The following is a 14,174-nucleotide window of genomic DNA, read 5'->3' as shown; positions in this document are numbered from 1 at the left end:
ATTTTAGTCACAACTAAGGTTGTGAGACCTTGGAAAGAAAACCTTCTAATGATTTAAAATTCAAACTGATGTGGGAAACAAAGGCAGAAGGAAACATAAATAAAATTAAATGTCCTATAACCTGCAGCTCATTGACAAATACTTGAGGCAGGCAGAGCATAACACTCCTCCAGGAAGCTCCCCACTGTCTTTTTTTTTTTTTTTAAGTCAATTTTTATTTTTTTAAAGATTTTATTTATTTGTCAGAGAGAGAAAGAGAGAGCATGCACACACAAGCAGGGGGAGGGGCAGAGGGAGAAGCAGGCTCCCCGCCTAGCAAGGAGGCCAATGTGGGGTTTGATCCCAGGACCCTGGGACCGCGACCTGAGCCAAAGGCAGACACCCAACTAACTGAGCCACCCAGGCATCCCTCCCCATGGTCTTAATGTTAATACCTTGATAGAGGGAAAAACAACCTTAGCTTGACAATAGCAAGGCCTCCAGGATCCTGTGAGTCTTCTTTAGCATATGAACATCCTTTGGGAACTTCCCTTATCTTTCCTTCCCCAACCCCAAAGTATATAATCAGTTGCCCCTCACAACCCTGGGGCAGCAGCTCTTTCTGCCCACAGGTCCTGTCCCCATGCTTTAATAAAACCACCTTTTTGCACCAAAGACGTCTCAAGAATTCTTTCTTGGCTGTTGGCTCCGAACCCCACCAACACTACTCCAAAAACTACATCAACGGGCTCCCTGCTCGGCAGGAGGCCTGCTTCTCCCTCTCCCACTCCCCCTGCTTGTGTTCCTGCTCTTGCTATCTCTCTCTCTGTCAAATAAATAAATAAAATCTTTAAAAAAAAAACCAAAAAAACAAAAACAAAAACTACATCAAAACCACATACAATCAAAATAAACACAAGGGTCACTCGAGGCCCACCCCTCTTCTGGGCTGCAGGCCCTTCATTCCAAAGTAATAACGATTACTCAACTATAAGGTGACACAGAAATAGGACTTCTAGCATTATTTCTTTTCTTAGTCTGGTGTTTCCTGAGAGTATTTTAAGGACTGGGGAATGTAAGCTGTTCTCAGAAAAAAAGATTATCTTAATCATTTTGGGAGTTATATATAATACATATAAAACTATCTGTTGACTTTAATATATCTTCTTGTGTTGATGATAAATATTTTCACTACCTGTGATGATTTGTTATGGTTGAAATTGGTTAAACTTCAATCCAAGGTCTGCTTGTGAGCCATGTAGTTATAGTATGTGCCTGGCACCCTGGACCTGAGAGCTCAGTTCTAGCCCAGCCATTCCTCTGTCCACCACCCTGATGGTTTTATCTCAGCCTATATCTATTCCAGGGAGAACACCCTAGTGAAGGCCATCCCCATTGTGGGGGCGGGGGACAAACTGAATCTAACGTGGGAAACAAAGGCAGAAGAAGAGAAAGTACTCACCAAGTTTGCACTGTGGTTCAGAGTCCAGATGAGACTCCGATGGCCACCATATGATGTAGGAAAGACATTAGGGTTCGAAGCTGATGGCCAGGAAAGAATTCTTGTGATGTCTTTGGTGCAAAAAGGAGGTTTTATTAAAGCATGGGGACAGGACCTGCGGGCAGAACCAGCTGCACTGGGGTCATAGAAGAGGGGCTGATTATCTACTTTCAAGTTGAGAGGGGGTTTGGGAGAGCATAAGTCTCTAAGGAATTTTGGAAGAGGGTTTCCAGGGCCTTGAGGGGGCTAGCTGTTGTTGGGAAAAGTTCATGTATTATGGTCTAATAAAACCTTAGTCATGAGACCCTTCAGATGTATATCCGTGGACCATATCTTTGGGGGATGATTGCCAACGGGTATCTTGGGGATTTAGAGATAAACTAAGTTTCCAAAAGAATTTTTATATGTTAAGGTAGACTCATAGGATCCTGAGCAGGGCAGCTGTATGGCTATGATTGCCCTCTGTCCTTAGCAAAATGTCAACATCAAGATAGTTGAGTCCCTACAGGAAGGTCACTCTACCTGTTTCAAGGACCTGTCAGTGGACTGTAGGTAGTATGGAAATTTAATAATTTTTCTTCTGCCTTTGTTTCCCACATCAGATGCTCCCACCCTGGGAGAGTGCTGGGGCAGGGGTGACCGGAGGACACAGACTTCTCATCTCAACTCCTTCAAGAGGACCAGGAGTTCCCGAAAGTAAGTTAGACACAGAGATGATTGGAGTGGGGTGGGGGGGAGAGTGGTTAGTTCATTCAACTCTGAGAAAGAAAGCCTGAGACTAGATCTAATGAGAGATTTTCCAATATCAACTTTAATCAAGAAACATTTATTGAGAGCCCACCATGCCCTGGGCGAGTGTTACCCATGAGAAATACTTGCCTGGAACAATGCCTAGCTGTTCTGTCCCTGCCAGAGAAGGGAACAAAGGCAAACAGATCTGCGTGGCAGAAGAACAGTTTCAAATTAGCTGTAATGGAGAATTTTCAGCGTCACATAATGAGAGCTGCTAAATACTGGGATGGCTTGCCAGGGGAACGGAGGCACCCAAAGTGCGCGGGGGCTGGCTTGCCCCTATCAGTTCTGGGTAGTTTGTAGAGCTGGGGTGGAGACAGGGTATGTTGTTTTTCTGTGTGTTATTTTGAACCTCACTTTTTATAAATACGACTGAGAAATTTCTCAGAAGCGTCAAGCACAGGTTCCTCGGAGAAAAGAGAAATGAGCATCTGAACTCTGAATGAAAGACGTCACAGTGAAAAACACCAAGAGGTTTAAATAAACATTTTCAAATGTTAGGAAAGAAGTCATCAAATACTAAAGGAAATAGCAACCTGAGGACAATACTGAGACTCTAACAACGGCAAAATATTTGCTATCTCATTATTCATTGAAATTGGTTAAGAAAACATTAAAGCCCTGATAGATGACTGGATTAAAAGAAATTCATAAAAGGAGATTTCTTTCAGGCCAAGAAATGAATGAGTAAAAAGAAATTGACCTGATTACTTATAAAGCAAAATTAAAATCAAACCACTTACAATAAATTTCTTTCTGAAAAAATTAACAAATTACATTTTCAGTAATAACTTTTATTGCTGATGGAGATGAAGCAGGAGAGCGAGGTTCTTGTCCCACGGAGTCGAAGAATGAATCTCATGGACAAGGGAGAGCGAGTAAAGCAATAGAGTTTTACTAAGCAAGGATACAGACAAAGCTCTCAGGAGTGAGAGTGATGTAGTTTTGAGTGTAGGTGAAGTTTGGTGGGGGTGAGGTCCGGAGCTAACAGCCAAGAAAGAATTCTTGAGACGTCTTTGGTGCAAAATGGTGGTTTTATTAAAGTACGGGGACAGGATGCCTGGTCAGAAAGAGCTGCTGCCCCAGGGTTGTGAGGGGTTGCTGATTATATACTTGAGAGTTGGGGGAGGTAAGGGAAAAGGGCAGTTTTCAAAAGAACTTTCATATGCTAAAGAGGACCTGGAGGTCTTGCCATTTTCAAGTGAAGGTTGTGTTTCCCTCTAGTAAGGCATTAACATTAAGACAGTTGAGAGCTTCCTTGAGAAATGTCACAAGTATCCCCCCCAGGAGTGGGGGGGTGGGTAGGGGAGGTTGCGGGGCGTTAGCTTGTGCTTTGTCCTCAGCTTGTCTTCTGCTGTCTCTTAGAGATACAGAGAAAATGGCCTCTTTGGACATCAATGATTCTCTACAGGTAAAACTCCTTAAAAATATTCAATTTTCTTAGAGGGAAAGCTCTCAGTTTTCTACCACTGAATATGATGTTAGCTGTGGGGTTTTCATATATGCCCTTTATTATGTTGAGGTATGTTCCCTCTAAGTCTGTTTTGTTGAGAGTTTTTATCATGAATGGATGTTGTATTTTGTCAAATGTTTTTTCTGCCTCTATTGAGATGATCATATGGTTTTTAACTTTTCTCTTATTAATGTGCTGTGTCATGTTGATTGATTTGTAAATATTGAATGACCTTTGCATCCCTGGAATAAATCCCACCTGATGATGGCAAACAGTTTTTTAATGTATTGTTGAATGTGGTTTGCTAATATTTTGTTGAGGATTTTTGCATTTATGTTCATCAGAGATATTGTCTTATAGTTTTCTTTTGTTGTTTTTCTTTAAAGATTTTATTTATTTATTTGACAGAAACAGACACAGCGAGAGAGGGAACACAAGCAGGGGGAGTGGGAGAGGGAGAAGCAGGCTCTCCACTGAGCAGGGAGCCCAATGCGGGGCTCAATCCCAGGACCCTGGGATCATGACCCGAGCTGAAGGCAGACGCTCAACGACTGAGCCACCCAGGCGCCCCTGTTTTTTTTTTAAGATATTATTTATTTGAGAGAGCGAGGGAAAGCACAAGCAGGGGGAGGGGTCGAGGGAGAGGGAGAAACAGTCTCCCCCCCTGAGCAGGGAGCCCAACATGGAGCTCCATCCCAGGACTCCAGGATTACAACCTGAGCTGAAGGCAGACCCTTAACCGACTGAGCCACCTAGGTGCCCCTGTAGTTTCCTTTCCTTAATGTCTTTATCTGGTTTTGATTTTACTTATTTGAGTCCTCTCTTTCTTTTGATGAGTCTAGCCAGAGGTTTTCAATTTTGTTTACCTGTTCAAAAGAACAAGTTCCTGGTTTCATTGATCTGCTCTATTGGTTTTTTTCGGTCTCTATTTCATTTATTTACGCTCTAATCTTTATTAAAGATTAAAGATGTCCACTCTCACCACTTTTATTCAGCATAGTACTGGAAGTCCTAGCTGTAGCAATCAGACAAGAAAAAGAAATAAAAGGCATCCAAATTAGTAAGGAAGAAGTCAAACTTCCACTATTTGCAGATGACATGATATTATATCTGGAAAACTCTACAGACCACCAAAAAAGCTACTAGGACTGATAAATGAATTTGGTAAAGTTACAGGATACAAAATTAATATACAGAAATCTGTTGCATTTCTATATGCTAATAATGAAGTAGCAGAAAGAGAGATGAAGAAAATAATCCCATTTACAACTGCACCAAAAAAAATTAAATACCTAGGAATAAATTTTTTTTTTTAACAACAAGGTAGTGAGGTTTTTTTTGTTGTTGTTGTTGTTTTAAGATTTTATTTATTTATTTGAGAGAGAGCACATGAGACAGGGGAGGGTCAGAGGGAGAAGCAGACTCCCCGCCGAGCAGGGAGCCTGACGCGGGACTCGATCCAGGGACTCCAGGATCATGACCCGAGCCGAAGGCAGTCGCTTAACCAACTGAGCCACCCAGGCGCCCCCTAGGAATAAATTTAAGGAGGTGAAAGACCTATACTCCAAAAACTGTAAAACGCTGATGAAAGAAACTGAACCTGACACAAATGAATGGAAAGGTATTCTGTGCTCATGGATTGAAAGATACAGTATTGTTAAAATGTCCATACTACCCAAAGTAACCTACAGATTTAATGCAATTCTTATCAAAATACCAACAATGTTTTTCACAGAAATAGAACAAATAATCCTAAAATTTGTATGGAACCACAAAAGACCTCAAATAGCAAAAGCAATCTTGAAAAAGAAAAAAACAGCTGGAAGTATTACAATCCCAGATATATTACAAAACTATAGTAATCCAAACAGTATGATGCTGGAACAAAAATAGACATATGGAACAATAGAACAGAATGGAGGGTTCAGAAATAAACCCATGCTTATATGGTGAGTTAGTCTTTGACAAAGGAGAAAAGAATATGCAATGGAAAAAGGACAGTGTCTTCAACAAATGTTGGGGAAACTGGACAGATACATGCAAAAGAATGAAACTGGAACACTTTCTAACACCAGACATAAAAATAAACTCAAATGGATTGAAGACCTAATTATGAGTCCTAAAACCATAAAACTCCTAGAAGAAAACATATGTAGTAATTTCTTTGACATCAGCCACAGAAACATGTTTCTAGATATGTCTCCTCAGATGAGGGAAATAAAAGCAAAATTAAACTGTTGGACTATGCCAAAATAAAAAGCTTTTGAATAGTGAAGGAAACAATTGATGAGACAAGAAGGCAGGGTGCCTGGATGGCTCAGTCGGCTAAGCATCTGCCCTGGGCTCAGGTCATGATCCCAGGGTCCTGGGATCGAGTCCTACATTGGGCTCCCTGCTCAGCGGGGAGTCTGCTTCTCCTCTGCCCCTCCCCCCCACTCATGCTCATGCTCTCTCTCTCAAAAATAAATAAAAATCTTAACAAACAGACAAACAAAAACCCAAAAGGCAACCTATGGAATAGGAGAAGATATTTGCAAATGATATATCCAATAAGGGGTTAATATACAAGATATGTAAAGAACTTACATAACTTAACACCAAAAACCCACAAATAATCCAATTAAAAATTGGAGAGAGGACCTCAATAGACATTTTTCCAAAGAAGACATACAGATGGCCAACAGACACGTGAAAATATGCTCAACATCACTAATCCCCTGGGAAATGCAAATTAAAACCACAATGAAATATCACTTTACACCTGTCAGAACGGTAGTATCACAAAGACAACAAATAACAAGAGTTGACAAGGATGTGGAGAAAAAGGTCCATTTGCGCACTGTTGGTAGGAATGCAAATTGGTGTAGCCACTGTGGAAAACAGTATGGAGTTTCCTCAAAAAACTAAAAATAGAAATACCACATGACGCAGTAATTTCACTACTAGGTATTTACCCAGAGAAAAGGAGAACACTAATATAAAAAGATATATATGCACCCCTGTGCTTATTGCTACATTATTTACAATAGCCAAGATAGGGAAGCAACCCCAGTTTCCATCAGTAGACAGATAAAGAAGAGATGGTATACACACACACACGCACGCACACGCACTGGAATATTACTCAGCCAGAAAAAAGGGAATGACGTCTTGCCATTTGCAACAACATGGATAGACCTATAGGGTATAACGCTAAGTGAAATAAGTCAGTCAGAGAAAGATGAATACCACATGATTTCACACATATGTGAAATGTAAGAAACAAAACAAGTGAACAAAGAAAACAAACAAAAAACCCAGACTGTTAAATATGGAGAACAAACTGATAGTCATCAGAGGGGAGGTGGAGGGGGGATGGGTGAAATAGGAGATGGGGACCAGGGAGTGCACTTGTTGTGCTGAGTACTGGGTGTTGTGTGGAAGTGCTGAATCACTATATTGTACACCTGAAACTAATACAACACTGTATGTAATTATACTTCAATAATCAACAAAAACAAAAGACAACCTTCCATTTTCATTTTTGGAAATCTATCCTTACAAACACCTAAATCTGAAAATAATTTTGCTCAAAGATGTTCATTACACAGGCGCCTGGGTGGCTCAGTTGGTTGAGCGACTGCCTTCGGCTCAGGTCATGATCCTCAAGTCCCGGGATCGAGTCCCGCATCGGGCTCCCTGCTCAACAGGGAGTCTGCTTCTTCCTCTGACCCTCCTCCCTCTCATGCCCTCTGTCTCTCATTCTCTCTGTCTCAAATAAATAAATAAAATCTTTAAAAAAAAAAAAGATGTTCATTACACTATTCATAATCATAAAGAAAGTTCAACATGATCCACAACCTTGAGAAATTGGAAGTAACCCAGATGTTCAATGATAGGTGAAAAATTGTGAGAGAGCAACTCAAAACATCGTACAATTAAAATGTTAGAGTTATAACATGGAAGAGGTCATGTTCAATATTAAGCCAAAAAAGTGGAATATGCCTACTTCTGCCACTTATTAACTCTGTGGCTAGTAAGAAACTCCGTTTCTCATCTTTAAGATGGGAAGTACAGTAGTATCTTCCCCATCAGGTTGTTGGATCATTAGGTGGAAATATGTATGCACAGTGCAATGTGTCTGGCAAATAGCAATTGCTCAATAAACGATAGCTTTCTGGGGTGCCTGGGTGGCTCAGTCGGTTAAGCGTCCGACTCTCTTTTTTTTTTTTTTTTAGATTTCATTTATTTATTTGACAGAGAGAGAGACAGTGAGAGCGGGAACACAAGCAGGGGGAGTCGGAGAGGGAGAAGCAGGCTTTCCGCTGAGCAGGGAGCCCGATGCAGGGCTCGATCCCAGGACCCCGGGATCATGACCCAAGCTGAAGGCAGATGCTTAACAACTAAGCTACCCAGGCGCCCCTAAGCAACCAACTCTTGATCTCAGCTCAGGTCTTTTTTTTTTTTTTTTAAGATTTTATTTTATTTATTTGAGAGAGAGAGTGAGAGAGAGAACACAAGAAGGGGTAGGGTCAGAGGGAGAAGCAGACTCCCCGCTGAGCAGGGAGCCCGATGTGGGACTTGATCCCAGAACTCTGGGATCATGACCTGAGCCAAAGGCAGTCGCTTAACCAACTGAGCCACCCAGGCACCCCATCAGTTCAGGTCTTGATCTCAGGGTCATGAGTTCAAGCCCTGCACTGGGTTCCACACTGGGCATGGAGCCTACATACATACATATATACATACATACATAAATAGGTTTTTTCTCCCCCCTTGGATATCATCTCTTCGACCTTTAGGATGCATGATGAGATCAGAGTCTTATTTCTTTTTTATAATTCAGTTTAGTTTATAAGACTTTCCAAAGATGAGAGAACTAGATTCAGTCACTGAAGTTGAGATGGAAATGACAAACATTAGTTGGCGTTAAACTCAGTGACTTCACTGTACCCACAAATGATGACCGGTCACGGCGAAGGGAGGGGTTGCCAGCCCCTCACTCCCCCACCCCTCACCCACTCAGGTTTATTATCTAGGCCAGGCGAGGCCATAGCTGAACCTAACAGGGGCTTTTCCAAGGCTTATGAAGCTGTCGGCACCGTCCCTCTTGGGCTCCATGCATTCCTTTCTCCAGCAAGCCCCGAACTGCAAAGACAGATTTCCCAGAAAAAGCCAAGCTTTTATATAGCCAACAGCCTGATTCATCTTGCTTGACTTAATGAATGCCTGAATGGATTTTTATTTTTAAATTCTCCAAAATACCCCTTAATCTCTACCCTTGAGTCAGCAGTGAGTGGTTAAAAAAAAAAAGTTTTTATATTCCTTCTTCTAAAAATGAATAAAATAAAGGGGGGGGGAACCTACCAGTAATTTCTTCCTCAGGGACATCAAGGTGTACAGACTGGGTGGATAATGGTCCATGTTCATTCTGTTTGCACACACACCAACATGTGTGAGACCCGGGGTCTGCCGGGAGGGAAGGAAATGGGGGCCAGTGGTTTGCAAAAGAGGAGCGATGACCCCTGAATTCTAATGTTCCGGTATTCATTTCAAGGACAACTGTGAATAGGGCTTGGGATAAATATCCTCAAATAACCTCCCACAGATTTATACACATCTCATAACCAGAAAACACTCAGAACCTTCTCCACCCCTTTGCTTCCTTCCTCCCCTGTTCTCTTAAAAATTGTCTGATTAACAGCCACGTCATACCATCCCCACCTTCTGCCGCCTGCTCTCCTCCCACCCCTGGGTCTGCAAAGAAAGCGGCTCTTCATGAAAAGTGCAGCTGTGTGCGGCTCACATCCCTCCCCTCACAGCCAGGAAGGTGCAAACCCCAGCCTGAAAGAGCCAGCCAAGGCCCCCCTCCACCCTGCGCCCCAGCTCCTCAGGGCTGCCTTGTGAGGCTGGAGCTGAACATGGTCTTTACCAAGAAAGGGCTCGAGGGGCACATGCAGGCTGGTCCTCGTGTCCCTGAACGTAATAGAAATGCTATCTTATCTTGGCCAGCACTTCCTTGGTTTGCTTCTTACAAATAAAACGAAGATAGAACATTTGAGTCTTTCACGTGACCACGGAAACTAGATCATGCTGAGATTTGAAAAATAAATGAATGTGCCCCACCCTGGGCACACGATGTCAGGCAAGAGTCTGGAGCTTTCTTCTCTGGACAAGCCGAAAAGAAAAGGTTTTGCTCTAGAACAAGTTTTCTCAACCTCGGTACTATTGACATTTCGGACCAGATCATTCTTTGTGGTGGGAAGACTGTCCCTGGGCATTGCAGGACGACTAACAGCATCCCTGGCTCTACCCACCCCTGTAGTTGTAACAACCAGAAATGTCTCCAGGCGTTGCCAAATATCCCCCTGGCTACCTCCAACTTGCCAGATAAAATACAGGATGCCCAGTTAAATGTGAATTTCAGATAAATAATGCAATATTTGGAACATACTCACACTAACAAATTATTCATTCTTTATCAGAAAGTCACATTTAACTGGGCACCCTGTACATTTATTTGCTAAATGTTGGCAACCTTATCTGGGGAACAAGATCACTCCCAGTTGAAAACCACTGCCTTCAAGATATCAGAAACCCAAGGATGGTCTTGAGGCTTGGGGTTGTCGTCAAGGGGATTGATTGCCTGATCAATCTGAGAGCCTGGGAAAGGACTAGTCTGACTGGCAACCCCCTCCCTAACCACCCTGGTTCCAAGGCAGAACTCTTATAGAAGGTCTCCTTCCTGGAGGAATAGAATGGGGCCACAGACCTCACTGCTCCATACTAGTAATTCTGCAAAAGAAGGGCTGACTCTCTGGCTAATCATCCTAGCATGAGGCCTGCCCCACAATAAGCCTCCCCCAATGTATTCCTGTGTCCCACCAGCTTTTTTTTTGACACCTTACTCTTGGATAAGAATGGATAATCAGTGATTTTGGAGGAGAACTTCCATCATGACAGAAAGAAACCATAACCTACCCTGCCATTCTCCATTTCTTTCTTTGAATAGAACCCTCAATTTATTCAAGGTAGTAACGTGCCCGGTTCTAGATGATGAATCATCAATGGTTCAAGCCAATGATGAGAATCCTGTTCTCTTTTGGGAGCCAAATGACCTGGTGTAGGGAAGTCTGTTAGGGGTTTCTGGAAAAAACAAAGCTTTGCTTTGTTGATAAAAGCATTAGAAATATATGAAATTACCTATTTTACCCTTTTATTCTTGCTGTGAATGCAGATGTGATGCTTGGAGTTGTGGCAACAATCTTATGGTCATGAGGAAAAGGCCAAAAGAACTGTAGAGATACCCATCCTAACTAGTGCCCAGCATCCACTTATCACCCTATTTCTTGTTATCTGAGAAAAATAAACTGCTTTTTGTTTATTTTTTTGTTGCTGATAGCTGAAAGCATTCCTAACTGATATAGAGACCAAAATCAATAATTCAGCAAACAGAATAACAAACAAAAAACTCACCAGTCACTCAAATCTATTTCACATCCTTAGAGAAATTGAGTACTGATTAATTAATCCTCCCAAAAATATTTTTATTAGTTTCTTATTTCTCTTTGCAGTGTTTCTATGAATGAAGACAAATATAATAGGTATTTTTATTCTACTAAGTGTAGCATACTGTATACATTCAATGAAATAATATTCTATATACACTGTTCTTTTCATTTCTTAATGGTATGGCCTATAGATAGATGTCTTCACATCAGTAGGGATCTTCCCACGTTCCTTTTTATAGGTGCATACTATCCCATCAAACAGATGTACCTTCATTTATTGAACTAGTACTTAACTGCTAAATACATGGGTAGTTTATAATCTGTAAATTTTAAAAATTCTGCCACAATCAATAAACTTGCACATGTGTTCTCACATACTTACATAGTAGATTGTATAGGATATATTCCCAGAAGAATGACCACTGTGTCAAAGGGAAAGTAGGTCTGTAATTTTGGCAAATATTGGGGGCTCCTGGGTGGCTCAGTCGTTAAGCGTCTGCCTTCGGCTCAGGTCATGATCACAGGGTCCTGGGATCGTGCCCCGCATTGGGCTCCCTGCTTGGTGGGAGGCCTGCTTCTCCCTCTCCCACTCCCCCTGCCTTTGTTCCTGCTCTCGCTATCTCGCTCTCTGTCAAATAAATAAATAAATAAAATCTTAAAAAAAATTTTTTTGGCAAATAGTGCCAGATTCCCCTCCATAAGGGATTGTATGGTTTTGCACCAATGAGATATGGGAGTGCCTATTTTTTCTGAGCCTTCCCAACAAAGTATGATAATAGCAAATTTTTAGGGTTTTTTTTTTTTGGTGGGGGGGATTATCTGATAGGTGAAAAATGGCATCCTGGTGCAGTTTCCATTTGTATTTTTCTTATTAGAGTGAAGTTGTTTCTATTTCCATACGTTTAAGGGTTATTTATAGTTCTTTCTTCAATGAACTCCCTGTCTCCTTTGCCCTTTGTTTTGTTTTGATTTCTAGAAGCAATATATATTTATAGATAGATAGACAGATCGATAAGTATCTAGATATCTATATGTCTATCTACATATCTATAGTTATCTATGTTACAGGGAGATTAGCCCTTTGTGATATAATTGACAAATATTTTCCCACTCTGTCTTTTGATTTTGCTTTTGATGTTTTTGCCATGTAAACATTTTTGTTATATATGTGGTTGACTTTACCAATCTTTTCTGTGATGACTTGTGAATTTCAAATCATAATTAGATAGGCCTTGTCTATCTCTTGGTTATAAAGGAATTCACCCCTGTTTTCTTGTAGTAGGTACTCATATATTATACAGTTTAATTCCTTACATGGAGATCTTTGATCCATTTCGAGTCTATCCTGATGTATGGTATGAAGTATGGATCCAAGTCTAGTTTATTCCAACTGGGTACCCGGTCATTGCAATATCTTTTACTAAGAAGTTCATCTTTACTCCACTGATTAGAGATGGTACTTTTGTCATATATGAAATTTATCTATAATCTGTTGGATCTATTTCTGGACTTTCTCTTCTGCTCCAAGGATCCATGCGTCTTTTCACGCACAATACCACACTGTTTTCATTACCAAGCCTTTGTAACTGTATTAATATCTGATAGGGCTTTGGCCTCTCTCAGTGCACTTCCTCTTAGAATTTTTATGGCCTTTCTTGTTTATTTTCCCATATAAACGTCAAAACCAGCTTGTGTACTTCCAGAGAAAGTTTTTTGCTATGTTTACTGAAATAGCATTCGAAAGGCATTAAATAGGTTGACTGAAATAAGAAATTTGGTCATGAGATTGGAAAACAGTCAAAGACATCTTTAGGGAAAAAGAAAATAGAAAATGGGGCGCCTGGGTGGCTCAGTTGGTTAAGCGACTGCTTTCGGCTCAGGTCATGATCCCGGAGTCCCGGGATCGAGTCCCGCATCGGGCTCCCTGCTCGGCGGGGAGTCTGCTTCTCCCTCTAACCCTTCCCCGTCTTGCGCTCTCTCTCACTCTCTCTCTCTCTAATAAATAAATTTTAAAAAAAATCTTAAAAAAAAAAAAAAAGAAAATAGAAAATGGTCTTCCATTTTCTAAGAAAAAAATTATCCAAAGGCTCAATTCAGGAGGTCGGATAAAGTAGTAGAAGTCTCACAAAATGAACATAGGGAAAATGGAGGGAAGGTAATTAATAAGAAAATAATTTTTAAATGTTCGAGGTGAGTCTCCTGACTCAAACGGCCCAGTATATTCCAATGCATTCAGAGGAAAAAGTAGGTTCCAATTAAATGAATGACATTGAGACTGGCAGGGGGCTTCTCGACAGCTCCACAGGATTCTTAAAGAGTCAGAACCACCCAGGATTCCTGAGCAATGCCCAAAGTTCTGAGGGGTCATTATTTTCAATATAAACTTCTATGCACAGGCAAACCATGAGCTGATTAGTTCATGTAGTAAACTGCTGGTTCACCCTATTAGTGACATTGCAGGCATTTAAGGACTCAGAAAATTTACATCCTATGCACCTTTTTTTTTTTAAGGTTTTATTTATTTATTTGACAGAGAGAGAGATAGCGAGAGCAGGAACACAAGCAGGGGGAGTGGGAGAGCGAGAAGCAGGCTTCCTGCTGAGCAGGGAGCCCGATGTGGGGCTCGATCCCAGGACCCCGGGATCATGACCTGAGCCGAAGGCAGTCGCTTAACCGACTGAGCCACCCAGGTGCCCGGTTTTTGTTTTTTTTTTAATCCCCATCAATGGAAGGTTAAAACAATTGCAGACATCCACATATTGGAATACCTTACAGCAATCAAAAAAGAACAACTAGGTTTATATTTGCTAACATTGAAAGACGTACAAGATACGTTGTTCAGAAAAGAATAGTATAAGTTTCTTAATAGTATGTATAGCATCATCTTATTTATCTTTAAAAAGGCAAGGAAAATAAAGCTGAGAATGTAACTGGGAAAGAGTTCAGGTTTCAATACTGT

Source organism: Mirounga leonina, unplaced genomic scaffold, assembly GCF_011800145.1.
Source record: "Mirounga leonina isolate KUSES-001 unplaced genomic scaffold, KU_Mleo_1.0 Mir_366, whole genome shotgun sequence".
Classification (NCBI taxonomy): Eukaryota; Metazoa; Chordata; class Mammalia; order Carnivora; family Phocidae; genus Mirounga; species Mirounga leonina.
This window is presented reverse-complemented; position numbering follows the sequence as displayed.